Raw genomic sequence first — 13,997 nt, forward strand, 5'->3', positions numbered from 1 at the left:
CGTACTTAAGGATAACATGTTTGAGTACGATCTGGTTGTAGCCGAAAATTGATGTGAAATTCACGTTGAATAAGACATTGCAACTCCCCCAAATACACCACAGACACCATCTGCAAAAGGACATTTAGGCTTGCCTAATCCTCACCTACTGATACTTCCTTTGAAGAACTGTCGCCAGTTCCGCTGCTAACACTTTCACCTAGTGGTAAAAGAATAAGAAAACTGCAAGACTCAGACTAATAACTTCTGAAAACTCCATAAAACAGTTTAAGGTGACTAAACAGCTTGAAGCCATCTAATGCTCGGCGTGTATGGGGAAGCCGGCTCATCAAACAATCCGGACAAACCAAAAAAACCTATTGTGCCGCGTATAGTGGGTATTACTAAAGTGACAATGCTACAGAACGTTGGTTTCAGTGTGATGGAGAATGCCAAAAATAGTTTCACGAAGCATGAGAGGAAAATGGCACCGATGAGAAATTCACATCTGACCTACGTGAGTAAGAGTATTATAAAATATTTTGATATATTTCAGGATCAAAATTTGTGTTGCAAATGTTGAGTTTTAAAGTGTTTTCTATGTTTGTTATACTATGTCAAAATTGCCCCCATAATGGGAGAAGTCGACACTTCGGCATCGATTTGTATTTTTCTAAATAGGCCTACAGAGATGTAAAATGATCACATTGTCACCAGATATGTGAAATGTATAGAAAACATATCCAAACATATTAGGGGAAAAAATTTAGAATAAAAATTGCATAAATGCATCCCAAAATTAACATTTTTCCTTAACGTGTCAAGATGTCCCTGCGCTACATTTAACATTATCAGAGAAGATACAATGTTTTATTCATGTTCTTCGCTTAGATATCGCTTATGATTAAAACGCAGCACAACCGGGTTACAGGCAACGTAAGGAAGAATAAATTTCTTAGTTGCTTTACGAACTGAACATGGCAGACGTCAACATTGTGAAAATAATAAAATTGATACTACAAAGAACATTTCCAGATTTTATCAGCGTCCACTCCTACTCCTTACCTGGACTTGACATTAAACGGTCACATGGTAGGACTCCCATAACATGGGTCATAGCGATTTCTGGTCTCCGACTTATGGAACGCAGGACATCATGATGGCAATGATCAGACATATAACCTCCATACGGCACTCGAACTCAGAATCGTCGATTCCACATAAAGTCAAGGAACATTTTCAAAATTGTGTTAATAAATTACAGATATTGCTGCATTTAACAGTGGTGTAGCATGAAATAATGTTTGAATAACGCAGTACCGGTATAATTTTTATTGGTTATACTTCTTATTGTATATAAGTGTCTACTCACGCTGTTATTGCATAAATATCATTTTCAAAATCCTTAAACTTTCTACTATCTGATAAACTTCTTCTTAATTCCGTCCGCAGCTCCTACAGGTCAGGAGCTTACAGAAATTGTTGCCATGTGCTACGCTCTTATTGCACGAAACAAAATAGATACCTCGGCTACAGCGTGAATAGGACAAAATGGCGCCTATTAGTGAGACATGTGCGAAAACAGTGCATAAAAGTGATAATAATAATTATGAATCTAGTAGGCCTGTATCTAATTGTAGTGATTCAGACGTTCAGGTTGAAAACATAGAAACTGTTGAAAAGTACATCAACATAATGAAAGTGACAGAAAAAATCTAGTACCCTTTCTTGGATGTATGTCAGCCAACTTGATAAAAGATTGGGCCTCAGCACTCAAACCATTGTTCCTAAGAGTACCTACTACGAAGGGGTAAAAATTTTCAGTTCATAAATATGTGAAACTTCATTATCACGATAGAAATGTACCTGGGTCTCAAACATATATTGCCAACTTACAAACATTTACGTTAATAAATAAAAAGTTTAAATTTCTGTATTACAATGATTTAAAATTAAATAATATATAGAAGCCAGATGTAAAATCACAAAAATGAGTTGATGTTTTCCCTTTAAATAGTATTTAAAACCTTAAAATGTAGAGTGATATGAAAGAAACTATGTGCTGAGTCAGAAAGTTCTGAAAATGAATCTGATTGTAACAATACACGAGAGAAATAAAAACGTTAAACTGAATCATAATCATGTTAATTAATAAAAAAAATCATCCAACCTGTTTTCGAATCACAATCGATTCATGTTCATCCGATAGATTAGTCAAAACTTGAATTGAAATAATATTTTTGCATTCCACGCAATAACAGCGTATTTTAAGGAGCTTTAATTGTTTATATCCATGAAATCATGCAAGATATTCACGTACAAATACTTTAGAAATGCCTCATCTGATTGTTAACAACAACCTCTGTAGCATTTAACCTCACACTGGTGTTTATTGTTCAGTTATTCAAATTTAAAACTTTGTCTTTCAATTTCTCAAAATAACCTAAATCTACTTACGCTGTTATTGTACCTAGGTCCTCAATTGATATATAGGTACGTGCGTATACCATTCCATCGCACCTCCTCATACTCATCCTCTTTCACAATAGCCCTGCCAAGACTCTGGAATTCGCAACCTGCCAGCATCAGGGACTGTCGAAATTAAAATTGAATTCAAACGCAAACTTACTAGGCACTTAGTCAGTAATTGATTTGTCGTAAATAGTTTCCTTAATCGATCACAAAATATTTCAATATCCAGTAATTTCATCACTATACAATTTTGTTTCTCTAGGTTTAATTTGTAATTCAGTAAATATAAAATATTCTTTGTTTTTCTATGACTATTACACTCTTACTACGTCATATTACTTTTGACCAATAAAACGGTACGAAAGGACGTATTTCAACCAATCATGGCTGCTTATCGCACAATTTTATCGCGTCCCTAGCATTTGTTTAATTTTATCGCGTCCCTAGCATTTGTTTCTTTGTTTGCCAATATTTGAAACTGCGCTGGTCTGGACGTCAAAAAAAAAAATACTCGTGTATATATATATATATATATATATATATATATATAATTACAAACCACTCCAGTCGATGCACAGCAGTTTCAAATATGACTCGCATTGGCATTCAAGAACAAGAATTAATAAAAATCACTAATCATACCTATGCATCTTCTGAAATCCGATTTACAAATAAATGAAGAGCACCATTGGGAAATCCTGAATAAGTTGAATACACTATGTAGGCCTAAATCAACAAGTTCCACTTCTATTACGCACACGTCCAATATAACATCAATTGAACCACCATTCACATTCAAATTTGAAAATTGTACATTCAATGATTATTCCATCTAAAATTATTCATTCGGAAATTCTGAATAAGTTGAATACACCATGTAGGCCTAAATCAACGAGTTCCACGTCTATTACGCACACGTCCAATATAACATCAATTGAACCACCAACCACATTCAAATTTGAAAATTGTACATTCAATAATTATTCCTTTTAAAATTATTCATTCGGAAATTCTGAATAAGTTGAATACACCATGTAGGCCTAAATCAACGAGTTCCACTTCTATTACGCACACGTCCAATATAACATCAATTGAACCACCAACCACATTCAAATGTGAAAATTGTACATTCAATAATTATTCCTTTTAAAATTATTCATGTTTATTTTTTATGTCATCGTCGTTAATTAAAACTTTTCTAACACTTGAGTATATTAGTTAGGTTATGTTATAGCTTCTGCTATATGATATTATGGATAGTCACTTATCAGAGATTGTTTAATATTAACATTTATTGAAAATCATCTGTCAAGTGACGTTGATTACTGGGATTCGGATAATTGAAGTGGAATGTTGCATTTTAATAAAAATGAAACTGAATCAACAAAGCCTTCTTGACTAGTAACATTGCCATCGTGTATAATAGATCGAGAACTTCTCGACGAGAAGGCTTTGCTCATTACTGCCATCTAGCATGCATCTAGCGTAATATTTGTAATGTTGAGATGGTACAATAATACATTTGAAGACAGTTGTATTTTCGTAAGTCAATTAATATTTTATTGTATTGGAGAATTTCGTTACTTCTAATCTTTATATACTTTCTTCTAATTGTGTAATAGTCAATTAAATCCCACTCGAGTTTTGATTTTCTCTAGATAAATCAAAACGTCTAGTGAGATTACTGTTGATAAATTATCTAGCTTTCATTAGTCAGATAATCTTTTCGTACTTTGATTTTTATTGTAATTTTAATTGTCAATTTAATACTAATTGTAATTTTATTTGTAATTGTAAATTTAATACTAATTGTAATTTTATTCTTCATATTATAGTTGGAATCTCCTGGTAGAGGGGCAGAGAAGGCCTGACGGCATTATCTCTACCAGGTTAAATAAATAAATACTACTAAATACTACTGTGCTATGTCCGACGATTTGTAATGCATTTTGATGCCTGTCTCATTTTATGATGTGTCGTTTGTACACATACTTGAATTGGTGGAAATAAAATTTCTGCAAATTTATTTTTTACGAGTGCGATGATTTTGAATAACTCTAGTTCTAGAAAGACCAAGTTATTAATATTGGTTACATGAAATTCAGTTCAATTTATTCAACTGCAGTTTAACATTTATTTTGCATCTATTGGACGACTGAATGAATTTTATTGCACCTGTATGAGAGATTCAAATGAAATGGAATGAAATTTCTGGCGGTGGAACTATGACCCAGCTCTACGACCTTTCAAGATCTATTACGATAACACTCAAGTTAGGCGCATTTACAAGCACATACCGGCTGACTACACTAAGTTCGCTGCGCACCTAGGTTTCGAGCAGGCAACCCCACTCATCCCTAGGCCAGCCCTCTCCTTGCGTCGCCAGTTTGTGTTCTGGGAATGCTATGGAATGACGACTGAATGATGTAGATTCCTAATATGGGGAAACGAGAGAACCCCGAGAAAAACCAGAACTACAACCTTGTCCAACACAAGCGTTACTATGGATTTTTCAATCAGCCACCGAAGGGATCTCGAAATAACATAATGAATAATAAAGTTTCATTGTTTTTAGAAAATACAGTACACCGAGCACGATGGTGTCGTGGTTAGCAAGCATGACATTTAGGGAGGTATGGGTTTTAATTCCACGAAATCGACTATCATGACAATCATGACTTTGGATTTTCGTGGTTTTCTAAATCTCTCCAGGGAAATTTCAAGATAGTCAATAATAAAGTGTCAAGATCCGTTTCTGCAATGTATTTTCTCGTCGTTACACCAAATGGACACCACGATTGGAAGTTGATTTTACTTAATTCAGAGTTGTCAGCCTATGTAAGTACAGTAGAGCGTCTCGTTTAGGCACAGTGATAAGGTAAACAAAGTATAGGTAACGTGTGGGCTGAAGGATGAGCCGTACGATAAACATGAGGGATGCACAAGATTTTAGTTACAACATTTATGGCGGAGAATTAATTGAAATTATATTTTCCAAAAACACACAAAATAAAAGAACACAAATTGCATAACGTTATCATATACACATTTTAACAAACAAGCAATTGTAACGTTAAAATAATTCAATATAACAAATGAAATTTTGCTACTGATATGATGTTGCTTTCAAGCAGCATTTTTTACGGTTATGAATTTCTTTCTCTGTATGACTAACATAATATCACCGTATTCTGTGGTCGAATTAACAAAACTACACTATATTGGCCTGAAGCGACAACACTACTTCCTAAACATAAGAACAGCACTGTAGTTTTATTCATTCGGCCACAGAGGATGGTGATATTATGTTAGTGATACAGAGATTGAAATGCATTACTGTACAAAATACTACTTGAAAGCAACATCATATAAGTAGCAAAATTTGATTTGTTGTATTAAATTATTTCAACGTTGTAATTGTTTGTTAAAATGTGTATATGATAATGTTATGCTATTTGTGTTCTTTTGTTCTGTGTGTTTTTGGAAAATATAACTTCAATTAATGCTCCGCCATAAATGTTGTAACTAAAATCTTGTGCGTCCCTCGTGTTTATCGTACGGCTCGTCCTCCTTCCACACGTTACCTGCATTTTGTTTACGTTTGTGTGCCTAAACGAGACGTTCTACTGTACGCTGAAATATTACAAATAGCTGCTCTATAGCTGTAATGAAAACCACTGCCTTTCATGTATATTGCAATCCTATAAAGCATGTAAAATTGATACGCAAAGGTAGTGTTAATTAATACATATTATACGAAACAAATCACTGTATTTCAAATGTTACATTGAACTTTATTTAAACAATTCAAACTTCACTTAACAAAAAGAGATAAATATTATTCCTAACTGAACACGTAATATTACAAGTGCCTAAATCATTTTTACTTCTTTACATTGGTGAAGTTCGTACGTTGGCCAGGCTGCTAACATCAGTCAACTGTTCATGATGTAATGTATGTACTGTATATTAATATTTTTAAAATATTGCTCCGAATCAACAGATATAATACGATTCGTTCTCTCATCGCATCTTCAATCCGTCAGAATGCTTCCTATGAGGTTTATGAGGAGGTTGGTTGCGTCTCTTCTGATGGCTCTACCAGACGTGCTGATATCATCATAATTGATCGGCAGAAGGATAAGGGTGTCATTCTTGATCCCACAATCCGTTTCGAGATGCACGAGCAACAGCCAGAAGAGGTGTGTCGTGAAAAACAAGTCATATATGAGCCTTGTTGTCACCATCTTGGAGCACAATACCACATTACACATTGGACAGTTTTTGGGCTCATGTTCGGTGCCCGTGGCACGATCCCACGAGAAACTTTAAATCGACTTAAACAATTTAACATTTATGATGCAACGATTGATGTCATAGGATCTCATGTGTTAAAATAATCCTTAGCGATAATTAGTAATCATTTGTACCAACAAACTTTCATTGTAAATGATTCCCTATGTTTTCGAATCATTTATCTTAATGTTTTCTTTTTCCTTTCAAATTGTCACACAATTGGTTTTCATGATTATTCTTTATGAACTGATTAGTAGGCAGATCTATTCGAACCCTTATTTAGGGCGGCTTTTTTATTAAAAAATTTTCCAAATAGTACAAAAAAATACTGTACAATACACGTTTGTGAAATGCATTACAAAATGCTGGAAATTGTAAAAGAGCACTTCCCAACCTTGTATCGTAATATAGCTACTATTTAATCATTGTCCATAATAAAGAATTAAAAGTTAAAAAGCTTGTTTTTTCCTCGAAATTCAAACTAAATATATGAACTTTTACAATATAATGAATGGCAAACATTCATGCGAGAATTACATTAATAATTCCACTTTTGTCCGCAGTATGAAAGCGCTCGTGTCGTCACGAATTGTGTCTGGATGGTTCGGAATTTGAATGAGACGCAATGCAAACCCACTCTTGTTTATTTTGATTGAGTTTCAGACCCGCCTCTGCTGTCATAGTTACCAACAACACTGGTCTGATGTTTTACCTAATTATTAGCCTGTGGAATGTTATTGCAGAGTGCGACATAGCCCTAACAAACTACTAAAGTTTCAACAACATTACCTGTTTATACATTTTAATGAAATTGAAACTGGCATATTCCTAGCTTATAACTGACATTCAAATAATGCTGGATTTGATTTATACATACGCATACAAAGTAGATGAATATTATTCTGCTAAAGAACAGAAATTACATTTTCGACACTTCACACTACACGAGCATGAAAACCAGCCAGTGTCTCATTTCATAAAATATTAGTACTACTGAATGTGTTATTAACATTTCTTTTCATAGCACGAGCAATCTGATAGGATTAAAAATAAATAGATTACAATTAGACTAAAAATACTGAATATAAATATATATCACACTTCCAAATAGGGGAGAGGGAGGCAGGTTGGCTCAAATTTTACGTTTCATTTTTTTTTCCGTAATTTGTATAGCATTTTATGAAATCTTCTAAGATGATCGTTCTACGTGGTTCTTTGGCTATGTGGAGAGATATTTGAATTTAGATTTCACCACGATTTAAATTTAAAATTTTGTGTTATTTTGAAACGTGCAGGTTGAGTCAATTTACCCCGCCCTAGAGGCAGACTGGGGCAAATTGGCTACATGTTAAATAAAGGCAAATTGCATATAAGACTAGATTTTTTAAATTTAAAATTTATTTCTTTATACAGGCAAATAATTCAATATGATGGACGCACATAAATATATACCTGTGGAGTTAAACGCTCAGATAAAAGAAGAACTGAATCCTAAAAAAGCAAGGTAGAAAAATTAATTTTGAACTTGTAAATGACTACATATCATATTGTCTTATTAAAAATATCTGACAAGGAGTTTATGCATACAAAGTTTCTGTTTCCATCAGTAAAATTTTTGAGTACCATAACTTACATTCCAGGCACTGTCACCTGGTGCACATTCTGAATAAGATTTAACACAATACAGGCAATATGTCTCTCTGTCTTATTCGTTACTTTATCTTCTTGAATTATTCTTTGTCTTTCGACTGGTCTTAAGATTCCTTTTCTCACTACTAAAGTATCCTCTTGTACTTTTGCCTGAACAAATTCATTATCCTTTTTCGATATCCTCTCCTCTAGTGCTTTCTGAACTAGAGAGTCAGTAAATATCGCAGTAGACAATTTTCCCATTATGTCCTCATCCGTAGCTTACCTACAATACCGAGTGGGAGTCTGGAATTGGATATTAAAATCCTTGGCCCCTTGGCCACATTTCTGTTTTCTAACTTTACAGCAGTGACAGCAAGTAACATCATATTATCAGTAGACGTAGTTGCTCTATCAGTTTTTTAAAGCCCTCATTTTCTCATTCACTGCAATGAACATATTATATTTTATATTTACAATCAATTAAATTGAACTTATATAATAACACATCGTATGAATAAGTAAATTATGTATTATATAATTTATATAATCATTAAAATAACACAGCAGGGTAGGTTAAACACCGTGCCAATCTGCCACCTAGCAACTTTGCCAACTTGCCTCTCGTGTAGATATTTGATATTAAAATTACGAATTAGAGTAATGAATGGTCAAAATGAAATTAACACGAAACAGAGCCAATTAATTGCACTTTCCAATGATATATTTAAAGTTATCTAATATTACATATGTGCCTTGTAAAAATATTACATATGTACGATATGGTGAAAATTTACTTATCTTACTGCAAAAACAACTTAATGGCTTCCTTCTTTTACCGCTTGCCACAAAAGTCTGACGCTTCCGTGGAGAATGCTTTATACAACAGGGATCATATTGTTTGCGTGGTGCTGCAATCCATCGCATAAACACCGAAATAAAACTTGTGTCCCAACGTGCCTCTGTAGCCAACCTGCCTCCATCTCCCATACTTTTTACTTACTAACTACAGAGTAGTTTCTTCGAAAGCGGAGACACATGTTAAAGTATTGGTAATTCCAATCATTAAATTTTATGAAGGCTAGATACGGTGTTATAATTAGTTCGGATATATCAACACATCCTCCACCGCCAGCTCATAATCCTTTATGTATCATTTGACAAGACAATTATAAATGAATCAGGAATTGCAGAAACAGCACATGTCACTTTTTGTGGCAAAATGAGTTTATTCGAGTTTCATAAACTGTTGATATAGGGCTATCATTCCATGCAGAAACCACATATGTCAATATAGCAGTCTCACATTTGGAGACCTGTGTAATCCAGGAAGCGCGCAGAAACAACTTATGTCAAAGACATGTGCCGAAACATTGGTTCCGATTCCAGACGGCAGATATCTACGACACAAGGATACAAAAACTGATCCCATTGAATGACAAATGTCTCAATTCTGGTGGTGAATACGTTGAAAAATAACTCAACAATTGCATGAGGTTCTTATCGCATAGTATGGCACGTTAAAGAATCCTGTTCCTGGTAGAGTTTTCCTGCCGAACTCTTTTGCAATTTCTCGCCCTAATTGAATACGAACGCTGACAAGCTTTTTTAGTTAAAAGAGTAGTTAAATAAAATGCTACTCATACAATAATCGACAATTAACTACCACTTTAAGGGGTTAGGTAAATCTTACAGCAGTAAAATTTTGCAAATATTCAGGACAGTATTTTACATATACCAATTTTAATTATTGTACAAGATAGGTAATGAAAACAAAGCCAATGAAACGCTGACTTCCATATCCAAGTGGGGAAAAGACAACAAACTGCAGTTCAACCCTCTTAAGACAAAAGCCTTGCTGATTACAAGGAAAAGGAATTACGACCTACCACACATACAGATGGACATAAAGGATATCGACATAGTAGAGACACTCTTGTATTTAGGTGTCACTCTCGATAAACGTATGTCTTGTAAGGCACATATTGATTCACTAATCACTAAATCACACCAGTTTCAATCTGCTTTGCATAGGGCCACCAGACCAACCTGGGGTCTTAGTCCTAATGTATTGCGAACAATATATCATGGCGCTTTCGAACCATTGATATTATACTGTGTCTCGGCATTTCAAAATATACTTCACAAAAAGTGGGTTCAAAACAAATTCAAAACAGAACCACATCGACAGACGCAGCCTAGTGATCGCGGGTATACCACCATTGTTTTTAACAGCCATGGCTAGAACTGAAATCACTAACGTCAAAAGAAATGGGATATTTTTAGAACAAGAATCACATCTTGAGGTGGAAAAAGGTCACATTTTCAATTAACTGGTCATCCGAAAGATTTTCACCGTGCATCACATACATGTACATATCGACATGAATACAACATCTATACTGACGGCTCTCGGTTGCAAAAGGAGAACGACGTCACCTTGGTGGGCTGTGCTTTTGTTACCTACTACAACACTACTGAAGTCCACTCTGCCACGTTCCGCCTGGCGCCCATGTGCTCCGTGTTCCAAGCAGAACAATTTGCCATCTTGCAAGCAGTGAAATGGTGCATTACCAACGGGATTGACTCATGTATTCATACCGACTCTCAATCTGCCTTACAAACCATTGACCATAAATACAACTTGCATTCCATAGCCGTCGAAATTAGATCCCTACTACTTAAATTTGAAGGTCGTATTTGCTTACTGTGGGTGCGCGGCCACACAGGTACTGAAGGAAACGAAAGAGCGGATTCATTAGCGAAGCAAGCAGCCTCAACCAACTCAGAATATAAATATTCCACCTGTCCTATTTCATACATTAAGCACACAACTACACTCAAGTGGAATACATACTGGAACTCTAGTGTTAAGGGCTCTGTGATCAAGAAATTATTCTTTCCCAATGTACAAGACAGACTATGTTGCAGTCAGTTCTCATTCGACTTCTTTTTCACTCAATTTATGACCGGCCATGGAGAATTCGGTTCCTACTTTGAAAGATTTAGGATCAAAAGTGCAGAAGAATCTCTGTGCATATGCAAAGACAATCAGACTTTTGAACATTTGATTTTTCACTGTCCAATGTTCGAAAGAAAAAGACACTTTTTAAGATATCATACCTCGGACTGCAATTTAAATTACTGCACACCTCTTTACCATTTACTTAGGAAAAAATGTTGTTATAAACAATTCACAGAGTTTATACACCACATCCACGCAAGACTGTAGCTATTAAGTGTATGTAAATTAATGATGATATACAATCCTAATGCACTGTCTAAAACAAGTTGTCTCTCTTTGGGACATAATAATAGTAATAACAACAATAACTATGTTTGTATTATGGATTTTACTATTTTTCAGTATTTGATGACAGGTATATAGTTTGTAACCATAAGTAATTTTGTTTTAATTTATTTACTATCGCAAACCACCTATAAATTAGGTGTTTAATTTGTAACTAAGTCAATTTTGTGCATTATCTCTTTACTATTGCTTAAAATTACGTATAAAATCGCTAATTTATAACATATTCTTGAAATCTCTCTACACCTTCGATTATAATTTCTAATTTTATTTACTTTTGTTTTAACTGAATGTAATTATTGCATAACGTATTTAGTATTGTCTACTGTCTATTAATTAGTGTATTTATATTGTAACTATGACTCATGCCTACTACTACTTCTTTAAAATTGTGTATTATCTCTACATAATGTATTTCACATGTAACAAACTACAACCCTAATATACCAAAGGGTAAAATATGGTTTCAATATTTGGATAACAATAATAATAATAATAATAATAATAATAATAATAATAATAATAATAATAATAATAATACAGTAACGGAGCAAAAAAATATTGCATATTTCCAAAAATTTTACTGCTGTAAGCTGTACCTATACCCTTAAGGGTGCTATTCATAGACATTTCGCTAGCCCGCGGTACGAGCGTGCTAAACTAGCTCCGGCTATCGACTGGTTACTTGTACAGGATTCATATCATTTCATATCGCTAACACTGGTTTATGAATAGGAAAAACGATGATCATCCACCTGAAGTGCGCGATAAGAATTTTTATGAATACGGTCCTAAGTCACTTAACTGCAATAGATAAATCCCATTTGGAAATTCTGTGTCACTTCCTGTATAAGAGTAACTATACAATATTTATGTTTGTAGGAATGTACAATGGTTAATTCTGCGATTAATTAAATAATAAATATAAATCCCAACTAGTCGGGAGTAATAATGGTCTTCTTCCTATGTCCTTAGAACCGCGGAGGATTGCAGGTCTACAAAGGAGTATTAAATTCTTTAAATTATTAAGGCTTTCGCAGTAGTGCAGATGGCTATTATTACTTACTTACATACATACATACATACATACATACATACATACATACATACATACATACATACATACATACATACATTACATTACATTACATTCCATTCCATTAATTTATAATATTCCATAGATATTACAAGAGCAATGAAGCCTTAAGATGTGGAACAAGTCAAAATTTTACAATTTTACAATTACAATTTTTATAAATTTTTACAATATTTTACAATTTTTACAGTTTTACAATTTAGTAATTTTCTACAATTTTTTACAATATTCTGAAATTTTTTACAATATTTTGGTGAGATATAGTGAGATGAGGTGAGGTCCGAGGATTCGTCAAAAGATTACCCTACATTTGCCTTTTGGTTGGGGAAAACATCGGAAAAAACCCAACCAGGTAATCAAATAAAAGGGGTGAAATGAAGTGATGTTGAGGACTCGCCATAGAACATCCGGCTTCAGTCCCACGGCTGGGAAAAACCTCGGAAGAAACCATTCAATGAGACCAAAGGGGGATCCGACCCAAGCCCGAACGCAGCTCCGGATCAGCAGCAAAGCATACATACATACATACATACATACATACATACATACATACATACATACATACATACATACATACATACATACATAGGTAAATATAATTACCTTCCTTGTTACATGTAAGGGTAAATGTGTGTTATTTCTTCTTGGCGGTATTGGAGAATATAATGTTGTATTTTGGCCTCGACATTTTGAGAGCAAAGCGTTGATAGGGATAAATACGAGGTAAGAGGCTGAAACTTTGCTTAAAACCAGAAGCGCAGGACCAAATTGCGCGTTTGTAAGTAGGAGCTAAAAAAGAGTGCATTGTCGTGACAGAGATGACTAAGTAGAGCACTCAGCAGCGCTAGCGTTCCCCCCCCCCCACCCCCACCTCTACCAACACTAAAGGAAAGGTCATTAACTAAAAACTGTTTCTGGAAAGGTTTCAATCTTCGTGTGGAGAGTAACGGTCCGCCCAAAATACCAATGGATAGGCTAGACGTTACAGTAAGCCTATGAAATGCGATATCAAACAGAAATCACATTTCAATGCTCGCTTTTCTGCGTACACAAAGTCCGCAGTCCAAATAAATTAAAATCTCAATTCACTATTATAAAAATTACTGTGCAAGCTTAGTTAAATATTTTAAATTAAAAGAACTTGAAATTGTTAAATTAAGATATATAATACATTTAAAGATCTAAGAAAATAGATTTGGATATTTTTGGATACTT

This window comes from Periplaneta americana, chromosome 14 (assembly GCF_040183065.1).
Source record: "Periplaneta americana isolate PAMFEO1 chromosome 14, P.americana_PAMFEO1_priV1, whole genome shotgun sequence".
Lineage (NCBI taxonomy): Eukaryota > Metazoa > Arthropoda > Insecta > Blattodea > Blattidae > Periplaneta > Periplaneta americana.